The sequence below is a fragment of the Rutidosis leptorrhynchoides genome, chromosome 3, assembly GCF_046630445.1.
Source record: "Rutidosis leptorrhynchoides isolate AG116_Rl617_1_P2 chromosome 3, CSIRO_AGI_Rlap_v1, whole genome shotgun sequence".
Lineage (NCBI taxonomy): Eukaryota > Viridiplantae > Streptophyta > Magnoliopsida > Asterales > Asteraceae > Rutidosis > Rutidosis leptorrhynchoides.
In genome coordinates this window covers 482,509,696-482,532,423 of record NC_092335.1, presented here as the reverse complement: position 1 = coordinate 482,532,423, position 22,728 = coordinate 482,509,696, and the positions used below count along the sequence as shown (strand labels likewise).

General features: G+C 33.0%; 1 non-coding gene across 1 annotated transcript; it reads left to right on the top strand.

Annotated features, from left to right (window-relative positions):
• The first annotated feature begins 21,264 nt into the window (after positions 1–21,264).
• On the top strand, positions 21,265–21,371 carry LOC139903786 (small nucleolar RNA R71). The gene has a single exon (XR_011778578.1). It is a non-coding gene; the product is annotated as a small nucleolar RNA R71 (small nucleolar RNA).
• The last annotated feature ends 1,357 nt before the right edge of the window (positions 21,372–22,728 follow it).

Below are 22,728 nucleotides of genomic sequence, written 5' to 3'. Positions count from 1 at the left end.
CTAAGAAACTACTGCCCTGCGCTCTGCTACTCGACCCTATATTACCCGTTTCATACCCATGCATCACCCTTTCTTCCTCCTCTCCTTCATTCTCTTCTTCCACATTGATATTCCATAGATCAAACCATCCCCTCATGATGTTATTTTGGTCCCGCTTAAGAATCTTACCTCCCTTATAGTCAACATACCCAAATCTACCCATTTCCTTAGCTGCATACCCTTCTATATCATTCCCCAATTGATTAGCTATCCTAGTCATGAAAACGCCACCCACCGTGCCCTTCTTACCTTTGGTCCCATGCTTATCAAAGAGATAATCAGCTATAACGTGCGGGACATGGACATGTACCTTGTGGAAGATTCGGTCAGTGAGCCAAATGTCCAAATGGGACATTTTCTTTTGCTATGAAAATGGTAGTTAACCGTGTTAGCAATGAAATGGGCTATGATTTGATGGGGAATGGTCCTTAGGGTAGTTAACGTCGCACTTAGAGAGAAAAATTGAGTTGTGGGTGAAAAAGTGAGGTTTTGGTCTGGCAGAATCCTTAAGTAACCAGGTACAGGAGCGCCGCTTTTAGAACAAAAGCGCCATTCCTAGTGAAATGAAAGCGTCGCTCCTTAAATTAAAAGCGTCGCTCTTGGCTACTGCCCATTTTTGGTCCCAAAACACAGGTTATAGCGGGTCGCTTTTGAAGGTATTTCGTATGCCCGAGAGACATATTAAATTAATGTGGCTAATATGTTTTGATCCAAGTCGGGTCATACCCAATAACAAGCTTACCGACACCTTAATCACATTTTGATCTTAACGATTGGATCGTTGATTAAATTACGCAACACTTGAAATTTAAGAAAAGTGGTTTTCTTAAATAATATTACTTGATGTGTATATAAATTATGGAATAATTTATATAATAAGAATTTAATTATTTATAGGTTAAATAATTAATAAAGTTATGCTACATTTTATAAAATTGGTTTTATAAAATAAAGTAAACATAACTTATAATATGGAATTCATAAAAATGAGTTTTATAAATAAGTATACATAATTTTATAAAATGTAAGTTTATAAAGTGTGTTTTATAAAATCTAATTTTATAAATACAACTTTATAAAATGTGCAAGTATAAAAATGTGTCTAGTTTATAAAATCATTTTATAATAATGTGGGTGGCTTTGGAAGTGAAGCAAGCATGCTTTGACTAGCCATTTGAGTGGTGGATTGCATATTCAAGGTGCATATGTACCAAGGCTTTTGCAAGACCAAAGACACACATTGAAACACATCAATTACACTTCAAAAAAACTGCATCATTCTGTCCAAAAACAGCCTGCTGGCCGTGGGGTTTTGGTGCACAAAAGGAGTTCATTATTTAGTTTTGGAAGCTAAATTCAAGTGTCAAACAAATCCTAACTAAAGCACAAGGTGTTGGTGATAAGTTTGGGGTATAACTACTTGAGGTTTCATCCATTTGAAGCTTCATTCATCTTCATCATCTTCAACATTCATCACCTAGCTAGGAGTAGGTATAAAACTCTTTACTTGCTTATAGTTTGCAAGTATGTTTCACAACTTGATCCTAATTGGGATTTAACTTTATTTGGTTAAAGATTAACAAGTTACAAAATGGCAATTACATGCTTCCGCTTTAATTTTGATTCTTAAAAGGTTTTAAGTGTTATGAAACTTGTTAAATCCCAACAATGGTATCTAGAGCCGAAGTTGTTGAAATATGCTTCGAGATGATTATTAAACTCACTATATATTTTGCATTTATGTACATGCATGATTGTAAAATGCAAAAATTAAAGTGTTTGGGTGGGTTTGTTGGTTGGCCGAATTTTAGGAGGTTCCAAATGGGTTTTTGTAACGACCCGGAAATTTCCGACCAAATTTAAACCTTAAACTCTATATATTTCCGGCATGATAAGCAAAATCTTTATTGTTGAGTCTAGAAAGTTTGAAATCCATATTCGGTTAATCAGTTACCCTTTGACCATGCCTGACGATTCACGAACAGGTATTGCAAATATATATATAAATATATATATACATTATATGACATAAAATATATATATATATATATATATATATATATATATATATATATATATATATATATATATATATATATATATATATATATATATATATAATATACGAATAGTGACTACTCAGTAAAAGACATCACATAATATAATAATACGTAAATAATAAATGATATTGTATTAAATTACAAGTTTGAAAATAAGAATTATATTAATATTTTTATCATTAAATTTATCATTTGTATTATTACTATTACTATTAGGTCTATATTACCATTATATAAAAAAAATATATATTATTAATATATTTATATTTATTAGCAAGATTAATTATAATCTATTAGTGCCAAGAAGAATAATTAAAAATAAAACATAGTTATAATTTAAATGTCTTTAGTTTTTATTATTACTAAAAAGATTTTTTTTTAAATCATTAGTTTCATTAATTTTATTACTTTTAACAATATATATACTATTTTGACTAATATTATTATTTCTATTACTATTAGTATTAGTACTTATTTTTATTTTTGTATTAAAGATAAAATTATCCATATATTTACTGATAATAAAATTTATTAATAAATAATACTAATTAAATATAAATAATAACTAAAATCATAAGGATTCTTCTAGTTGGCTACGTGTATCAATTGCAATTTCCTTATTTTGTTTGGATATCCATAACTGATTCTTCTTGTCTAATTTTTACACATGAGTCCAATTGAAAACAGCTATACGTCCATTTATTCTTATTATTTTATGTATTTATTTATTTATTTATTTTTCTTATTTAATTAAATCTGTCGTACCAGTTGGGATATAAAAAGCAATCGAGATATCATATTCATTCAGTCTTCATTCTCGTTACCCTTTATCAATCTCAAACGTCTCTCACCTCTGTTGCCTGATCGAATTTAAAACAGAATATAAAAAAAAATAGAAGTCGTCCTCTGTTCATTGCATCTTTCAATCTAAAGTTCGAATTTGATTACCATTCCAAAAAGTTATAATACAGTTTTGTTAGAAGTCCTTCGTGTGAACTTCCTGTAAAATATCAAGTCTCAATTCTTCTTAACAAAATCGAATTTTGAATATCAAGGTTTTGTTTCAAAAAGTTAAAGAATCAGTTTATTGTTAAATTAGGAATCGTTTATTCGTTCAATGTGAAATTATGTATACAGACAGTTTTCACAGACGAATTGAGATCTTTTTCATGTTGTATGTATTATCTAAAACTTCTTAAATTGTCGAAAGTGATTTTGTGTTCTTCAAAACGTGCAAAGTAGCAGACGATTTCTCTTTTCCTTTAATTAATTCTTTTACTTTTTATTTAAAACTGAAATGATTAATAAGTCGTTTATAATTTGTTAGCAAGTTGTAAATTAGGATTGATACCTTTGATTAGGGTTTGTACTGTGATTGATTGGTATCGTGGGAATGAAGAAGATGGAATCAGAAAATATAAACGGGTTAATTAATTTAGGGTCTGGAATATAAACAGAAAACGGGCCATGGTCCATTGGTCAGGGTTATGTCCGGTGAATGGAAGGTCTAGGGTTCGAGTCCCGTCTGCTGCTATTTTTTTAGGGAAATTTCAAAAAGGGTATATATTTTATCTTTAGTTCTATTATTATTATTATTGGTAAATATTATAATTAAAATTATAATTATTATTGTTATTATTAAAAATTTACATAATTATTACTAAAAGTATCATTATTTTAATTTATCATAGTTTTCATAAAAACTATTATTAATACTATCATTATTATTATTAGTAGTATTAAAATTATTATTTTTATTATTATACTTATTTTAATATTATTATAACTATTATTTTGTAAATAAAACATTGTTTATAAAAAAAATATATATATATATAATACAAAACTTAACTATATTAATATTGTTATATACAAAATAACATATATAAATTATTAATATAAAAATTACACTAATAATAATATAAAAATTTTGTTCGATTTCCATTACATGTATTAATATACATAATTGGATATAGGTTCGTGAATCGAAGGCCAACCTTATAATTTACCAATGGTGTTATATGTATTTTTACTACAAAATACATTAGGTGAGTATATAGTCCCTTTTAAACTCTAAATATTTTTGGGCTGAGAATACATGCGCTGTTTTTATAAATGATTTACGTTATGGACACAAGTGATCAAAAATAAATTCTACGTTGAGTTGTACCATGGCATATTTCTTTATACTTGGTAGCTAATATTTACGTGAGGAGCGTAAACGCGAATCCTGTTGATAGATCTATCGGGCCTAACAACCCCAACCGGGCTGGACGACCAGTTTTTAACGGTTGCACAGTACTTCGTTTCGTTACTACACTTGGTACGGTGTAGGGTTTATTTAAGAATATGCTGCTGTGATTTAAATGTTAAGTATGGTTACCAAGTGCTCAACGACTTTCCATACATTTGCGAGTGTATTATGTATGTATATGAAATCTTGTGGTCCATAGTTATTACGCTGCTAGCATCAAACCTGTATATCTCACCAACTTTATGTTGACGTTTTAAAGCATGTTATTCTCAGGTACGAATTAAGTCTTCCGCTGTGCATTAGCTCGTTTTAAGGACATTACTTGGAGTGGATCATCGCAATGGGACCAAATGGTGAAGAGTTCGTCTGGATGGATAAGGACGGGTCTTTACAGGTGGTATCAGAGCGTTGGTCTTAGTGAACCAGGCCTTGCATTAGTGTGTCTGACTAGTAGTTGTTAGGATACAGTAGTGAGTCTGGACTTCGACCGTGTCTGCTTGTCAAAAAGTTTTGCTTATCATCCTAGTCGGAAATCATCTGCTTATCATCCCTAGGGAATTTCCTGCTTATCATTCATAAGTCTAGACACGTCTTACTGCATTTAGTGCATCGATAGTGTATAGACAAGATTCATATCTTAGCATATCTGTAGACTTGCCTGATATATGCTGTAAATTCCTCTGTAGTCTACGAAATACATATAGATATTTTATATAGTTATAATATCATCCGATATCCGAAAATCATTTCACGTCGAAGATCTCTTCCATCCACCAAATTACCCTTTTCAACCTGAAGCGCTTACTGGCGAACCTGTTCGAGAAACCATTTTCTCTCCCCTTTTTCCGAGTATCCCATCACGATTACATACTATCCCATAGTTCGAATCTTATTCATTCACTCGTATCAACCGTCAATCATTCCGAAGTACTAGAAGAAGTTAACGAACTACGCGCTCGTGTGACGACTTTGGAGAACCTGGTGCGAAGGTTACGAACACCAGCATCAGCACCAACAGCATAATCAGTACCATCATCATCGACGTCGACAGTACCCTTATCATCTTTAAACCATAACCACACCGTAACTCTCAATGTCACAATCTATACCTCGAATATCAACATTACACGCCTCAATATCACCATCTGTACTTCGAGTATGAATTTCGTTCTACACATCGATCTACATCGGGTATCTTCGCTTTACGTATCATTCTACCTCATTTTTCCTCGTTCGACATGGTGATTATGAAATCTCTAATGTTTTAGAGATCATGTAATCCAGTATTAACGATAAATCAAATGAGTTTAATACCTTATTGACTCATTAAATCCATGATTACATCCGATGAAAATATATATGCAAGTATATTTTCATAAAGATTGTAATTAAAAATTCTTTCGTACAAACTGTTAATGATGAAAATATTTTAACGGGTGGGTAGTACCCGAGGAATATTTAGAATTCACATTAATAAGTTACACTGAACATTCTCCGAATCTGATTCAACGGTCATTTCTTATTCTATTTTCAATCATCGATATACGTATCTGTTCACCATAGAATAACCATTTCTATTCAAATTTCATATTTGGATTTTGACCTATCATAATCCAACAAGTGGCATAATGAAGAAAACATTGGATATAATAAAATTGGTTAGAAACAAACGGATTAACTAATTGAAATATTGTTAAGATTCCACGCTAACTGTTCCTAGCTAACTGTTCCCGGCTAACATTTAATTTATCGCAATTTACATTCTCGCAATTTTAATTTCTGCACTGTACATACTGTCGGGACACATGTACAACAATACGTCGGATTAATTCTGAGACAACACGTTGTATAATGGGTCATGATATATATTTATTTATTTTTCGCACTTTAAATAACGGGACACGTATACAAGGTTTCGATTTATCATATTGACCCATCTATATATATATTTCGGAACGACCATAGACACTCTATAGTTAGCTATACAGGGTTGAGGTGGATTCTAAAATATATATATGGTTTGAATTGTGATCGACACTGAGACCGGTACACGGGTCACGATACGTATTATGTAATTCGAATATAATATATCTAATTTATATATGAATTTATTGAACCATTGGACAATCGGACTATTGGGTTGCTAACTTTTGACAAATAAAAAAAAAGAATTAAAATGATGATTATAACATATGAAACTAAACAATTCTTCAAGTTTGCCACTTGATTCTATCTAAACCTCATTCGTATCTTGGCGATTACAATTCGTATTCACAACTTTTCACGATTCTTGAAAACGCCTCGATCGAGAAGTTGAACCAGTCGCACCTCGTCTACGGAAGAAAGATTCCTGCATATGGTTATGCACCTGAAAACTCTTGGAAACTGAGTCAACAAGTAGCAGTGTAAATTCCTTTAGTGTTATCATTACCCAAAATAACTTTGCAATTTCTTTCCAAATTAGCTACTTTTAACATAGCTCCACTTTGATTTCTCAGTAAAACTAGTCTTATTATCATCTCGATATAAATACGTATCCTTTTGCTGTCGTTACTGGAGAACCTTTTTCTACCATACTACCATCCGCGTTTAATCATCTAAAAACACAAATCTCTTAAAATCATCTCGGTTTGAAAACCAATGACCCAAATCCGTTAACTTGAAAATGCTGACGAAGCAGCATGTTGTACATGGTCTTAATGACCAAAAGTTGATGATAAAGAAGGAGGTGTTGGAAACACCCGATGGAAAATTTGGTATTGAAAATCGGATTGAGTTAACCATGAAAGAGATCGAGGACAAATACAAGGACCAAACTCTGTATTTAAAGAATCCAGATGATTCTGTTTCTAATGAAATCTTTAATGAACACCTTGCTTCCGAATCTAAACCCTTAGGGGTCAATCTTCATCATCATCCTCCGACATTAGAAATTCCAAGATATTATCATATCTTTCATTATAAATATCCTCAATACTTTTGAAGATGTTTTCACAGCTATCTTTATCTGAAATCATTTATCTCTCTGTAATATCTGCGTACAATATAAAAGAAGTTGTGTTAGTTTCTAAATTCTGAAACCTTCAAGTTTAAAATAGGAATGTTTTGAAGTAGTGTTGGGAACTGATACATGAATTAGTATAATATAATGAAACTTGATCAACTTCATTATATTACAGTAAGTCATGTTAAGTTCCTAATGGAATGTGATGATTCACAGTACCATCATCATGTGCCATGTTACACGGCTCTTACATTCTATCCAATCTCCAAATATATTAAGAACATATCGTTTTGATAGTTCCATCTTTCCAGGATATTCTGGTAATTTGATAAATCAAAATCGCGTCATTACCATTTCTTTCTAATAGCATCACTATGTTCATTTCAAATCTTATATCTACGAATTTCGGACCATTTCAAAAGATGCTTAGTTGAAGAGGAGGAAAAGAAAAAGAATGAAGCTCCGAAATAAAAGTTGTAGTAAAAATCGCAGCAATTAGGAGAAAACATTAACTGTGGATGACAATGATTATAGAAAACAGAAGCAGGGACATTGAAATATAAGGAAAGATATAAAACCCAACAATCATTCAGAAATTACAAACCGAGTACATCAATGTAGACAGCAATATAGAGACACGGGAAGACTAGAAACACTATAAACACAAGAATATAGTAGAAGTAAATAAATTCTTCTGGCGACAGGTGGAAGAGAAGAATGAAAGATATGAAACTTAAGAGTATATCAAGGATCAGAATGGGGTGGAGCATTTTAATGAATATTCTAGGGTATGAATTGGGGATAGGAGATGTGGGAAGTAAGGAAGGGAAGGAGGTGAATTTATAGTAAAATATCCGACAAAGAAATCAAAACAGATTGCCACATTAAATCAAAGAAGATTCTGATCCCTAAAGAGCCAAATCTTGTTACATAAGATTTTCTTTAAATCCCTTAAATTATGGAAATCAAACCTAACCACATCATCGGTTAAAACGATTCCATATTAGCTCATTTCATTCTATTGAAGATAGCTTCACTCGTACGCATCATATGATCAAATCGTTTTATCAATATTACTCAATAATGATAAAACTTATATATTGCCTTATATTCGCCATAAAAACATTCCTATTGTTATTTATGACAGCCTCTATCAAATTTCGGGGACGAAATTTCTTTAACGGGTGGGTACTGTAACGACCCGGAAATTTCCGACCAAATTTAAACCTTAAACTCTATATATTTCCGGCATGATAAGCAAAATCTTTATTGTTGAGTCTAGAAAGTTTGAAATCCATATTTGGTTAATCAGTTACCCTTTGACCATGCCTGACGATTCACGAAGAGGTATTGCAAATATATATATAAATATATATATATACATTATATGACATAAAAAAAAAAAAAAATATATATATATATATATATATATATATATATATATATATATATATATATATATATATATATATATATATATATATATATATATATATATATAATATACGAATAGTGACTACTCAGTAAAAGACATCACATAATATAATAATACGTAAATAATAAATGATATTGTATTAAATTACAAGTTTGAAAACAAGAATTATATTAATATTTTTATCATTAAATTTATCATTTGTATTATTACTATTACTATTAGGTCTATATTACCATTATATAAAAAAAAAATATTATTAATATATTTATATTTATTAGCAAGATTAATTATAATCTATTAGTGCCAAGAAGAATAATTAAAAATAAAACATAGTTATAATTTAAATGTCTTTAGTTTTTATTATTACTAAAAAGATTTTTTTTTAAATCATTAGTTTCATTAATTTTATTACTTTTAACAATATATATACTATTTTAACTAATATTATTATTTCTATTACTATTAGTATTAGTACTTATTTTTATTTTTGTATTAAAGATAAAATTATCCATATATTTACTGATAATAAAATTTATTAATAAATAATACTAATTAAATATAAATAATAACTAAAATCATAAGGATTCTTCTAGTTGGCTACGTGTATCAATTGCAATTTCCTTATTTTGTTTGGATATCCATAACTGATTCTTCTTGTCTAATTTTTACACATGAGTCCAATTGAAAACAGCTATACGTCCATTTATTCTTATTAATTTATGTATTTATTTATTTATTTATTTTTCTTATTTAATTAAATCTGTCGTACCAGTTGGGATATAAAAAGCAATCGAGATATCATATTCATTCTGTCTTCATTCTCGTTACCCTTTATCAATCTCAAACGCCTCTCACCTCTGTTGCCTGATCGAATTTAAAACAGAATATAAAAAAAAATAGAAGTCGTCCTCTGTTCATTGCATCTTTCAATCCAAAGTTCGAATTTGATTACCATTCCAAAAAGTTATAATACAGTTTTGTTAGAAGTCCTTCGTGTGAACTTCCTGTAAAATATCAAGTCTCAATTCTTCTTAACAAAATAGAATTTTGAATATCAAGGTTTTGTTTCAAAAAGTTAAAGAATCTGTTTATTGTTAAATTAGGAATCGTTTATTCGTTTAATGTGAAATTATGTATACAGACAGTTTTCACAGACGAATTGAGATCTTTTTCATGTTGTATGTATTATCTAAAACTTCTTAAATTGTCGAAAGTGATTTTGTGTTCTTCAAAACGTGTAAAGTAGCAGACGATTTCTCTTTTCCTTTAATTAATTCTTTTACTTTTTATTTAAAACTGAAATGATTAATAAGTCGTTTATAATTTGTTAGCAAGTTGTAAATTAGGATTGATACCTTTGATTAGGGTTTGTACTGTGATTGATTGGTATCGTGGGAATGAAGAAGATGGAATCAGAAAATATAAACGGGTTAATTAATTTAGGGTCTGGAATATAAACAGAAAACGGGCCATGGTCCATTGGTCAGGGTTATGTCCGATGAATGGAAGGTCTAGGGTTCGAGTCCCGTCTGCTGCTATTTTTTTAGGGAAATTTCAAAAAGGGTATATATTTTATCTTTAGTTCTATTATTATTATTACTGGTAAATATTATAATTAAAATTATAATTATTATTGTTATTATTAAAAATTTACATAATTATTACTAAAAGTATCATTATTTTAATTTATCATAGTTTTCATAAAAACTATTATTAATACTATCATTATTATTATTAGTAGTATTAAAATTATTATTTTTATTATTATACTTATTTTAATATTATTATAACTATTATTTTGTAAATAAAACATTGTTTATAAAAAAAAAATATATATATATATATATATATAATACAAAACTTAACTATATTAATATTGTTATATACAAAATAACATATATAAATTATTAATATAAAAATTACACTAATAATAATATAAAAATTTTGTTCGATTTCCATTACATGTATTAATATACATAATTGGATATAGGTTCGTGAATCGAAGGCCAACCTTATAATTTACCAATGGTGTTATATGTATTTTTACTACAAAATACATTAGGTGAGTATATAGTCCCTTTTAAACTCTAAATATTTTTGGGCTGAGAATACATGCGCTGTTTTTATAAATGATTTACGTTATGGACACAAGTGATCAAAAATAAATTCTACGTTGAGTTGTACCATGGCATATTTCTTTATACTTGGTAGCTAATATTTACGTGAGGAGCGTAAACGCGAATCCTGTTGATAGATCTATCGGGCCTGACAACCCCAACCGGGCTGGACGACCAGTTTTTAACGGTTGCACAGTACTTCGTTTCGTTACTACACTTGGTACGGTGTAGGGTTTATTTAAGAATATGCTGCTGTGATTTAAATGTTAAGTATGGTTACCAAGTGCTCAACGACTTTTCCATACACTTGCGAGTGTATTATGTATGTATATGAAATCTTGTGGTCCATAGTTATTACGCTGCTAGCATCAAACCTGTATATCTCACCAACTTTATGTTGATGTTTTAAAGCATGTTATTCTCAGGTACGAATTAAGTCTTCCGCTGTGCATTAGCTCATTTTAAGGACATTACTTGGAGTGGATCATCGCAATGGGACCAAATGGTGAAGAGTTCGTCTGGATGGATAAGGACGGGTCTTTACAGTTTTGGAACTTGCCATTTGGTCAATTTTGTTGTATGTTAAAATTCACAATCAAGCCTTGACCTTGTGTTTGAATGGTTGCATGTTTGGTTGATTTAATTCATTCATTTGGTATGTAATATGTAATTTATTTTATATTTGGCATGTAAAATAGATTAGGTTGTATTTTCATTTTTTAGACAAAATGTATTAGGATATATTTTGTAAAAAAGATGAAGATGCAAGATGAAGAACACAAGAAGAAGCATTTGGATGTAAGATTAAGTGGGAGATTTAAAATCTCCTACTTTGTGTTATAACCCTTAACCGGTGGCATTTGTTTTTGGCTAAACTAATGTCTACCAAAATGGCTTGATTGTGAACATATTGTTTTGCATGCATGGTTGTTTGTTTGATTATGGATTGTATATTTGGTTGCTACAAATTAATCACACAAGTTAACAACAAACAAAACTAAAATTTAATTGGTTAAATTAGACGTTATTAACAACATGCAAAACGGCAATTTAAATGGTTAAATTGAAATGACAAAAGGACATTAATAAATGGTTATTAAGAACACTAAAAGGATCATATATATAAAATGGTTTATATCAAGTAATTGGCTTAATTACAAAACATGAAAATGGATTTCAAATAAACCATACACTTAATGCATGTTAGTGTATGGCATAAAAGTTTTCTCAAACTAGAATTAATGAAAACTCAAAATCCCTTAATTAACAAGGTAAACGAGTTAGACGCCATCCTTTTGTGCAACACTTAAAAATATTAGGGAACTCATAATGGGATAAAGGTCACCTAACCGTTATGAGCAAACTAATATGATTGAGGTGAATTTCGCACACTTGTGGGATAAAGGTCACCTAACCACTTGTATGTTGAATTTACACGTTAGCACAAGTAGGACGACTTGATTTGGGAATCATGAACTTAGGGTCATCGAAGCATGAGGAACAAATAGGCGTTGATGGGATAAATATGCCATGCAAAAGGATTGCATGATCCCATGACTTAGAAGTTGCAAAAGGATTGCAATTGTCATATAATGACTACCTAGCTAAACCAAATGACGGGATAAAGGTCACCTAACCGAAATTTGGTTTACCGTTGGATTCTAAAATTTAATAAATATCAATTAGATTTGAAGGATATTGATTGTTAAATTAAAATTGATACTTAAACAACTTTGTTAAATTTTGTAGATGGCCGCCAATAACAACAACAACATTCCAAACGCACCAATAAACTTTAACAACCTATCGTTGAGGTCAATCCTCGAAAAGGAAAAACTCAACCATACGAACTTCATGGATTGGTTTCGCAATCTAAGAATTGTCCTCAAACTAGAGGATAGGGCGTATGTGTTGGAAGACCCCATTCCCGATCAACCGAACGAGGATGATACGGAAGGCATGGCTTATTGGGAGAAATATTGCACCGATTCATTGCAAGTTTCTTGCCTCATGCTTGGGACTATGATACCCGAGCTCCAAAAGGATTTTGAGCATCATAGTGCATATGACATGATCACACAGTTGAAGGAGATGTTCCTTCAACAAGCTCGTGTCGAGCGCTTTGAAATGGTCCGAGCGCTTCATGCATGTCGGATGGACGACACCCAATCCGTTTCATCTTATGTCCTTAAGATGAAAAGCCTTATTGATCGAGCAAACCGTCTAAATTGCAACGTGTCTAATGAATTAGCCACGGACCTTATCCTTAACTCATTGTCAAAGAGGTTTGACACATTCGTGTTAAACTATAACATGAATGGTTGGGATAAAAGCATTGTCGAATTACATGCCATGCTTAAGACGGCAGAAGCAAGCATGGGTAAAAGGGCTTCACCCGTGTTTATGATCAATGAAGGCGGGTCCAAAAACCATAACACTTCTAAACCAAAGGCGGCTAAGAGGAAAGGACCCGCCTACCAAGGCAAGGGAAAGGGAAAGGGGAAGATGGTTACCCCAGCCAACAATAACAAGAAGCAATAGATTGCTGGAAAGGCTAACCCCAAGGAAGATCCGTGCTTTGGTTGCGGTGAAATGTGTTACTGGAAACGCAACTGCCCGGTCTACCTAAAAGAGTTGAAGGAAAAGAGGGATGCAGGGCAAACCTCAGGTAATGTATATATGGTATACATTGAGCTTAGTATTACTTCTTCTAATACATGGGTATTAGACACAGGATGTGGAACTCATATTTGCAATACTTTGCAGGGGTTCAAAAGAAGTGATCAAGATGCGGGAACAACAAGTCTCTTTATGGAAAATGGAGTAAGGGTGCAAGTGAAAGCTCAAGGAGACTTTGTTTTAAAGCTACCAAGTGGTTTGGAGCTTATTTTGAAAAATGTTTTGTATGCACCCGATTTATCTCGAAACATTATTTCTGTATCCCGTTTGAAACAATATGGTTTTAATCTTAATTTCATTAATGATGATATCCATGTTTCTTTAGATAATGTGTGCTATTTTAAGGCCTCGCCTTCAAATGGTATTTATTAATTGGTTCATGATGACACATCATACAATAGCTCAATATACCATGCAAACACCAAGAAACTCAAAAGGGATTTGAGTGATTCCTACTTATGGCATTGTCGCCTTGGCCACATAAACAAGAATTGAATGCATACACTTCAAAAGAATGGCCTTTTGAAATCAAATGAACTAGACTCGTTTGATGTATGTGAATCTTGTTTACAAGGCAAAATGACTAAAGCACCTTTCAAAGGGACCTATGAAAGGGCTAAGGACTTATTGGGATTAATACATTCGGATGTATGTGAACCCTTTAAGCCCATAACTAGGAATACTGAAAGATACTTCGTTACTTTCATTGATGACTTCAGTCGTTTCGGATATGCCTACTTATTAAGACACAAGGACGAAACTTTTGAAGCATTCAAGGAATATCAAAACGAAGTACAAAATCAACTCAATAAGACGATCAAGGTACTTCGTACCGATAGAGGAGGTGAATACCTAAGCGATGCTTTCCAAGATCATCTTAAAAGTTGTGGGATTATCTCGCAACTTACTCCTCCTGGAACACCCCAACTTAATGGAGTTTCCGAAAGGAGGAACCGAACCCTAATGGATATGGTTCGATCTATGATGGCTAGAAGCTCGTTACCTCTATCATTTTGGGGTTATTGTCTATGCTCCGCGGCTCGTATTTTAAATATGGCCCCAACCAAGAAAGTGGAACGAACTCCTCATGAGATGTGGTTTGGAAAACCTCCATCTCTATCATACTTAAAGGTATGGGGATGTGAAGCTTATCCTAAGCGTTACGTCCCTAATAAGTTGAATGCTCGATCCACGAAGTGTATCTTCATAGGATATCCCAAGGATGATATGGGATATTATTTCTATGATCCTTCCGAGCAGAATGTATATGTTTCTCGGAAGGCGGAATTCCTTGAAACTAAGTTCCTAATGGAAGGTAATAGTGAAAGGAAGATAGATCTTGAAGAGGTTCAAGATCAAGTAGATGATACACAATTGGTTAACACTAGCACTCAACATAAAAATGTTGAGAATGATCAAATGGATGATCAAAGTATATAAGACGTTCGCAAATCTGGTAGGATTAGTAATCCTCCTGAGAGATATGGGTTTCTCATGGATGATTGCTATGTGGTTGATTTGGATGAACCAACAAACTACCAAGATGCTTTATCAAGGATTGATAAAGATAAATGGCAGGAAGCCATGAACGCTGAGATGCAATCCATGTATGACAACCAAGTTTGGGAACTAGTTGTACAACCTGCTAGCTCCAAGTTAGTTGATTGTAAATGGATTTTTAAGATGAAAACTGACATGCATGGAAACTTAAATACATATAAAGCCAGACTTGTAGCAAAAGGTTTCACTCAAATCAAGGGGTTGACTATGATGAAACCTTTTCGCCTGTGGCAATGCTAAAGTCTATTAGGATATTATTTGTCATTGCTGCTCATTATGATTATGAAATTTGGCAAATGGATGTCAAAACCGCTTTCCTAAATGGATATCTTGAGGAAGATGTCTATATGGTTCAGCCTGAAGGTTTTGTCGATCCGAAACATCCTAACAAAGTATGTAAGTTAAAGAAATCAATCTACGGATTGAAACAAGCATCTAGAATGTGGAATCATCGTTTTAATGAGGAAGCCAAGAAATTTGGCTTCATTAAAAATGGAGATGAAGCTTGTGTATACAAGAAAGCTAGTGGGAGCACTATCATGTTCCTTGTATTATATGTGGATGATATATTGTTATTTGAAAACGATATTCCGACAATGCAAGGTGTTAAGACTTGGCTGAAAAGCTGCTTCTCCATTAAGGATCTTGAAGAAGCACAATACATTTTGGGGATTAGGATCTACAGGGATAGATACAAGAAATTGATAGGTTTGAATCAAAGTGCATACATTGAAAAGATCTTGAAAAGGTTCAAGATGGAGAACTCTAAGAAAGGTTTGGTACCTATTCAAAGAGGAACGCTCCTTAGTTCATCTCAGTGTCCCACCACAAAAGATGAACAGGAAAGAATGAAGAAAGTCCTATATGCGTCTGCTATTGGGTCAATCATGTATGCAATGATATGCACTAGACCGGATGTGTCATGCGCTCTTAGCCTGACAAGTAGATACCAGAATAACCCAGGAAATACTCATTGGATTGCTGTTAAAAGTATATTGAAATACCTTAGGAGGACTAAGGATATGTTTCTAATATATGGGTCTGGTGAGGAGAAGCTCGCTGTGAAAGGTTACGTGGACGCGAGTTTCCAAACTGATCGTGATGATTCTCGATCACAATCCGGTTATGTCTTCACATTAAATGGAGGTGCGATCTCTTGGAAGAGTTTAAAACAGGATGTTGTTGCATTATCCACCACAGATTCGGAGTACATTGCCGCCTCATTGGCAGCTCAGGAAGCTGCATGGATGAAGAAATTCATCGACGACTTAGGAGTAGTCCCTTCCATTCAGGACCCTCTTGAGATCTTTTGTGACAACGAGGGTGCGATTACTCAAATCAAGGAACCTCGTGCTCACCAAAACACCCGTCACATTGAGCGGAGATTCAACTATATAAGGGATGAAGTTGAAAAGGGAAAGATATGTATTCGCAAAGTTCACACAGATCTTAATATAGCGGATCCACTCACGAAGCTCTTACATGGTGCGAAACATCAAGGGCATGTTAGTGCATTAGGGATTCGATATTCTAGTGATTGGTTGTGATCTGTTTTAAGTATTGTAACAGAACGAAATTGTTCAAACTCATTAATATAATTATGCCATTAATTTATTTTGAGTTATGTTCCTATTTTGCATATTTTATCCATGAATAAGTAATTATTCTAAATTTCGTAGTCGATCACATTTGTGGGAACAAGTGTGAGGTTTAGACTATTGTGAACTTGGATTGGTATACATTCACGAGATGAATGTGGGGCAAGGTTGCTACCAAGGTTCATAGATATTTGTGGGATACAAATATTGGAAGACCCGCCCTCAAGATTTACTAAATGGAACCTTTGTGGTTGATCACACGTAATCTTGAGTAAAGGCGAATATCATTGTATCCTCTTACCTGAGATACATATTGGGTTCGGATATTCACTAAGTATTCTGCCTTGATTCTTTCTTTCGCTATTCTGAAATATGGTAGTTCATAAGGAAGAGCTCAGGTGTAATACAAAGTATATATCTAGGACGTATGTAGTCAAGATGGAATTTGTCCCTCTTATTCGTTGAGAGTCAGATGTCTAAGGCCTGATAATGTTAAATCTAGAAGAGAGTGATCACTCTGTGTCTCTTGAATTTAACATGACATCTAGGATGAAAGGATAAATGAAAGATTCACCTATTCATATTCGAGATGGGAACTCGAAAGGGATGATGTTATTAAATGGCACAAAGTCATAACATATTGGGGGTGATGGACGGTCGTTAGGTGGTATCCATCACTTGCATTAATTTCTTATGTTTCTCGTGCAAGTGGGAGATTGAAGGTATTTCGTATGCCCGAGAGACATATTAAATTAATGTGGCTAATATGTTTTGATCCAAGTCGGGTCATACCCAATAACAAGCTTACCGACACCTTAATCACATTTTGATCTTAACGATTGGATCGTTGATTAAATTACGCAACACTTGAAATTTAAGAAAAGTGGTTTTCTTAAATAATATTACTTGATGTGTATATAAATTATGGAATAATTTATATAATAAGAATTTAATTATTTATAGGTTAAATAATTAATAAAGTTATGTTACATTTTATAAAATTGGTTTTATAAAATAAAGTAAATATAACTTATAATATGGAATTCATAAAAATGAGTTTTATAAATAAGTATACATAATTTTATAAAATGTAAGTTTATAAAGTGTGTTTTATAAAATCTAATTTTATAAATACAACTTTATAAAATGTGCAAGTATAAAAATGTGTCTAGTTTATAAAATCATTTTATAATAATGTGGGTGGCTTTGGAAGCGAAGCAAGCATGCTTTGACTAGCCATTTGAGTGGTGGATTGCATATTCAAGGTGCATATGTACCAAGGCTTTTGCAAGACCAAAGACACACATTGAAACGCATCAATTACACTTTAAAAAAACTGCATCATTCTGTCCAAAAATAGCCTGCTGGCCGTGGGGTTTTGGTGCACAAAAGGAGTTCATTATTTAGTTTTGGAAGCTAAATTCAAGTGTCAAACAAATCCTAACTAAAGCACAAGGTGTTGGTGATAAGTTTGGGGTATAACTACTTGAGGTTTCATCCATTTGAGGCTTCATTCATCTTCATCATCTTCAACATTCATCACCTAGCTAGGAGTAGGTATAAAACTCTTTACTTGCTTATAGTTTGCAAGTATGTTTCACAACTTGATTCTAATTGGGATTTAACTTTATTTGGTTAAAGATTAACAAGTTACAAAATGGCAATTACATGCTTCCGCTTTATTTTTGATTCTTAAAAGGTTTTAAGTGTTATGAAACTTGTTAAATCCCAACAGCTTTTTAAACAGAAGCACCGCTCTTGAAGATCAAAAGCGCCGCTCCTAGGTCAAACAGCGCTGCTTTTGTACCTGATTGCAGTTTTTCCAATTTAAAGTCTATTTTGACCCATTCACAAACTATTTTTGGGGTTTTCCAGTTTTACCCATATGCATGAAATGCAAAAACATGTAAATGAAACTAAAAAAAAGGAATATTATACAATTTTAAATGAAATGCAACTAAAAGAAACTATGTACATAATTGCGGAAAGTTTTGAACGAGTCTATCACCCGACTCCCATCCTCTTGAGATTTTAACTAATACCGGGGTGGTAAACTTCCCCTCCCTTTGAGCTAAGGGAAACATTCTCATGACCACCATCACTTAGCATTGACATTAACCAATCATTCGTTACTTTAGCTTCATTGTTTAATTCTTTGAGTTTGACTTTTTCACGTTTTGATAAGTTTGAAACTAGGCGTTTTCTCAAATGTTCATCCTTTTTGGAAGAAGCCCGATGCACCCGCCCAAATAATTTTCTCATGGACTTATCAATAACGTCATTTTGACTCTTGGGTTTACTTGGGTCTCCCTTGGTCAATCCCATGCCACATTTAGTTGTTGAACCAACTTGCTTTGTGCTTGTGATGTATTGCATACTAGCAATAATTTGTGGTGTGGCCCAGGGTGTTGATGGTGCTTTAACACGTTTGGTTCGTATGCTCATACATTTACCCTTATATCGAAGAGTTAATTTCCCGATTCTAAAGTCAAAGAAAGAGCCCGCGGTTGCCAAGAATGGCCTTCCCAAAACAAGGGGTACAACCTGGTCTTCCTTTATATCAAAAATGACAAAATCAATGGAAAATTCCATGTCCCCTACTTTAACAATTAAGTCTTCGGCAATCCCCACACTAGAGCTAATGGATTGGTCAATTAACTTAACCCCCATTGTCGTGGGTGAAATTTCACCTAAGCCTAACCTTCTATAGATGGAATAGGGCATGAAGTTGATGCTTGCCCATGAGTCAGCTAAAGATGTAGACCCGTTCACATTACAAGGGATAAGGAAAGGTCCGGGATCACCCATTTTTGGTGGTAGGTTACACTTTTTTCAAAATCCCATCACACTCCTTTTTCAAGAAAGAGGTGGATACTTACTCAACATCTCCCTTTTTGGCCATGGGTGTCTTTAAAAATTTCCCATAATTGGGCATATTCTCAAGCACCTCTGCCAAGGGGAGTTTAACATAAATGTTTTCATTATCGGTTAAAGTTGACTTACAATCCACATCCTTTAGATGTGTAGGAGGCAATGGTTGAGGATGTGAGACCGGTGTCTCATTGTTCTCCTTTGTTGATGAAGCAAGAACCTCGACCTCGTCCTTTTGCTCCTTTGCATTCAATACATTTTTGATCTTTAACTCTTTCTCAACCTTTCCCAAATTAATTTGCTCAAAATCACCCTTTAATTCCTTGCAGGTCGACTCGGTAGCCTCCATGGACATTACACTTTTAACTTGATAGGGAAAAAATTTTGCTTCGTCCGAATCCTTTGAAAATTTGAATACCCCATAATCTATCGTATCGATTTCTAATGCTTCATCCAAAATAAACTTGTCCTCTTCAACGTCGAATGTTAAAACTTAAGGATACTCGGGTTAATCCTCTTTATTTGAATCCATCGAGTTCACTTGAGCATTAGTATTGTTGGAATTTGATGAACCCTTTGATTGTTGTTTGGATTGGAAGTGTTGCTCTCGATAGGAATAACTCTCGTGTTGTAGTGGTTTTGGTTTTGTTGGTGTTGTTGGGGGTATTGGTTGTTTCGGTTATTATTGTAATTGTTCGGGTTGATTTGAGTGTTTGAAGGTAAAGTTCCTTGTGGTCTTTCGGCAACTAGGTTTAAAATTCTTTCAACGGTGCTCTTAAGGTTTTAGAATGAGGCTTGTTGGTTTCGTATTTGTTGTTTAAAGAGCTCGTTCTCTTTTGTTAGGAAAGCTTAGGTTGATTCTACCTTCTTGATATAATTTTGCAAGATTTCCTCTAAGCTCTTCGAAAGTTGGAATTGTTGAATGTTTTGTTGAGATTGTTGATTGTAACCTTAGTTATTTTGTGGTTGACTATAACCTTGGTTGTTTTGATAATTCGAATTAGATTGGTTATTATAAGGTTGGTTGTTGTAAGGTTGTTGGTTTTGGTATTGAAAGTTGTTGTTTTGGTTTTGGTTTTGGTTTTGGTTATAGTTGTTGTTATAACCTTGGTTTCGGTTTTGGTTTGTGAATCCAGGTGGTGTTGGTTGTTGAATGAAACTTGTTTTTGATTAGGATTGTAGTAGTTTTGGTTCGATGTTCCCCCCCATTGATAGTTTTGATTACTCACGTAATTCACATGAACATCCGAATTCATGTGAATGTCGTCAAGATCTACATGATTGCATTGAGTAATTTGAGGATAATTCTTAGTGAGATGTGGACCCTCGCATCGTTGACGACCTACTTGCATCGTAACTATCGATTGTTGAAGCTTTTTCAACTCTTTTCCATGCATTTGAAATTGATTGTTCAAACTTGCAAGCATCACTTGCCCATTATCGCTCTCAACTTGTGCAACGCTTTTCCTTGTCAAATCTCGTGGTGAAGGTGCCCATTCGTAAGTGTTGACCGAGATGTCTTCCAACAAAATTTTGGCCGCATTAGGTGATTTATACATAAATACCCCACCGGATGAAGAATCAAGATATTGCTTAGTCAAAGCATTAGTACCCCGGTAGAACGTATTGATGTACACCTTCTTCGTCTAACCGTGCGATGGGCAACCTCTTAATATTTTCTTGAATCATACCCACGCATCATACAAACTCTCATCACCCAGTTAGGTGAATCCATTAATCTCCATTCTAAGTCATTCTACTTTTGACGGTGGGAAGAAGTGATTGATAAACTCATTGGTTAAATCTTGAAAAGTCCTTATGGAATAGGATGGCAAGCTCGCTTCTCCTTGAAGTGTAAAGGGGAATCCCCTTAACTTTAAAGCGTCATCGATGGCATCCTTGTTTTTGTAGATATCACAAAGATCATTAAAGTGTTGGATGTGTTCGAACAGATTCTCTTCTATTAACCCATGGAAGAACGTATCTTTGATCAATGTGAAAAAGTTACCCTCAATCTTCCAATTATCCGCTTCAATTGGTGGTTTTGTAATAGCCGGTGCTATCATCGTTGGTGCCACCAATCTAGCGTTCCACATCGGTGTGTCGTTTGGATCATTTATTAGCTCTTGAACAATCGGATTACCTTGGTGATAAGGCTAAAAAGGAACATATATTTCATAGCAATATCCCTCCTAAATAATAGATTTTTATATGTAATTGTATTATATTTTCATTGTAATTGTTTAAATAAATAAATGTGAAGACGAAGCACGAAGATTAAAGAATTGAAGAAAAAGTGCCACTAAAGCCTGAAAAGTGCCACTAAAGCCATAGTACACTTAAAAGTGCCACTAAAAAGTGAGTAAAAGACTCGCACGGATTTTGAAATTTAAGGAGAACAATTTTTGTACAAATTACAAATCGCGAAACGTAAAGTGCACGATATAAAATAGTACGAAAGGACGTTTGAAAATTCGGAACCAGGACATGAGTCAACTCTCAACGCTCGACGCAACGGACTAAAAATTACGAGTCAACTATGCACGAGAATATAATATAATATTTAAATAATTATGTTAATTATTTAAATATTATAATTATATAAATAATATGTCGGCAAAGCAAAGTTCCAAACATGGATGAGCTGTATTCACGATCTCCGCGACTCGCGAAGATCCCAGCCTTTTTCTATAGCGACTCGCGGAGCACAAGATTTCAGAAATGCCTATAAAAGGCTCGAGCATTTGGCCGAGTAAAATAACATAATAATAATAATACTCCGTAGTATAATATATATATATATATATATATATATATATATATATATATATATATATATATATATATATATATATATATATATATATATATATATATATATATATATATATATATATATATATATATATAGTATAGATTAGTGTTATATTAGATTAGTTTGGGTTATGTAAAAGTTATTTTTACGGGTTTTTAAAGTCAAAATTCTGTCCGTGTAACACTACGCGATAAATACTCAATGTAAGTTATGTTCTCCTTTTTAAATTAATGTCTCGTACTTAAGTTATTATTATGCTTATTTAATCCGAAGTAATCATGATGTTGGGCTAATTA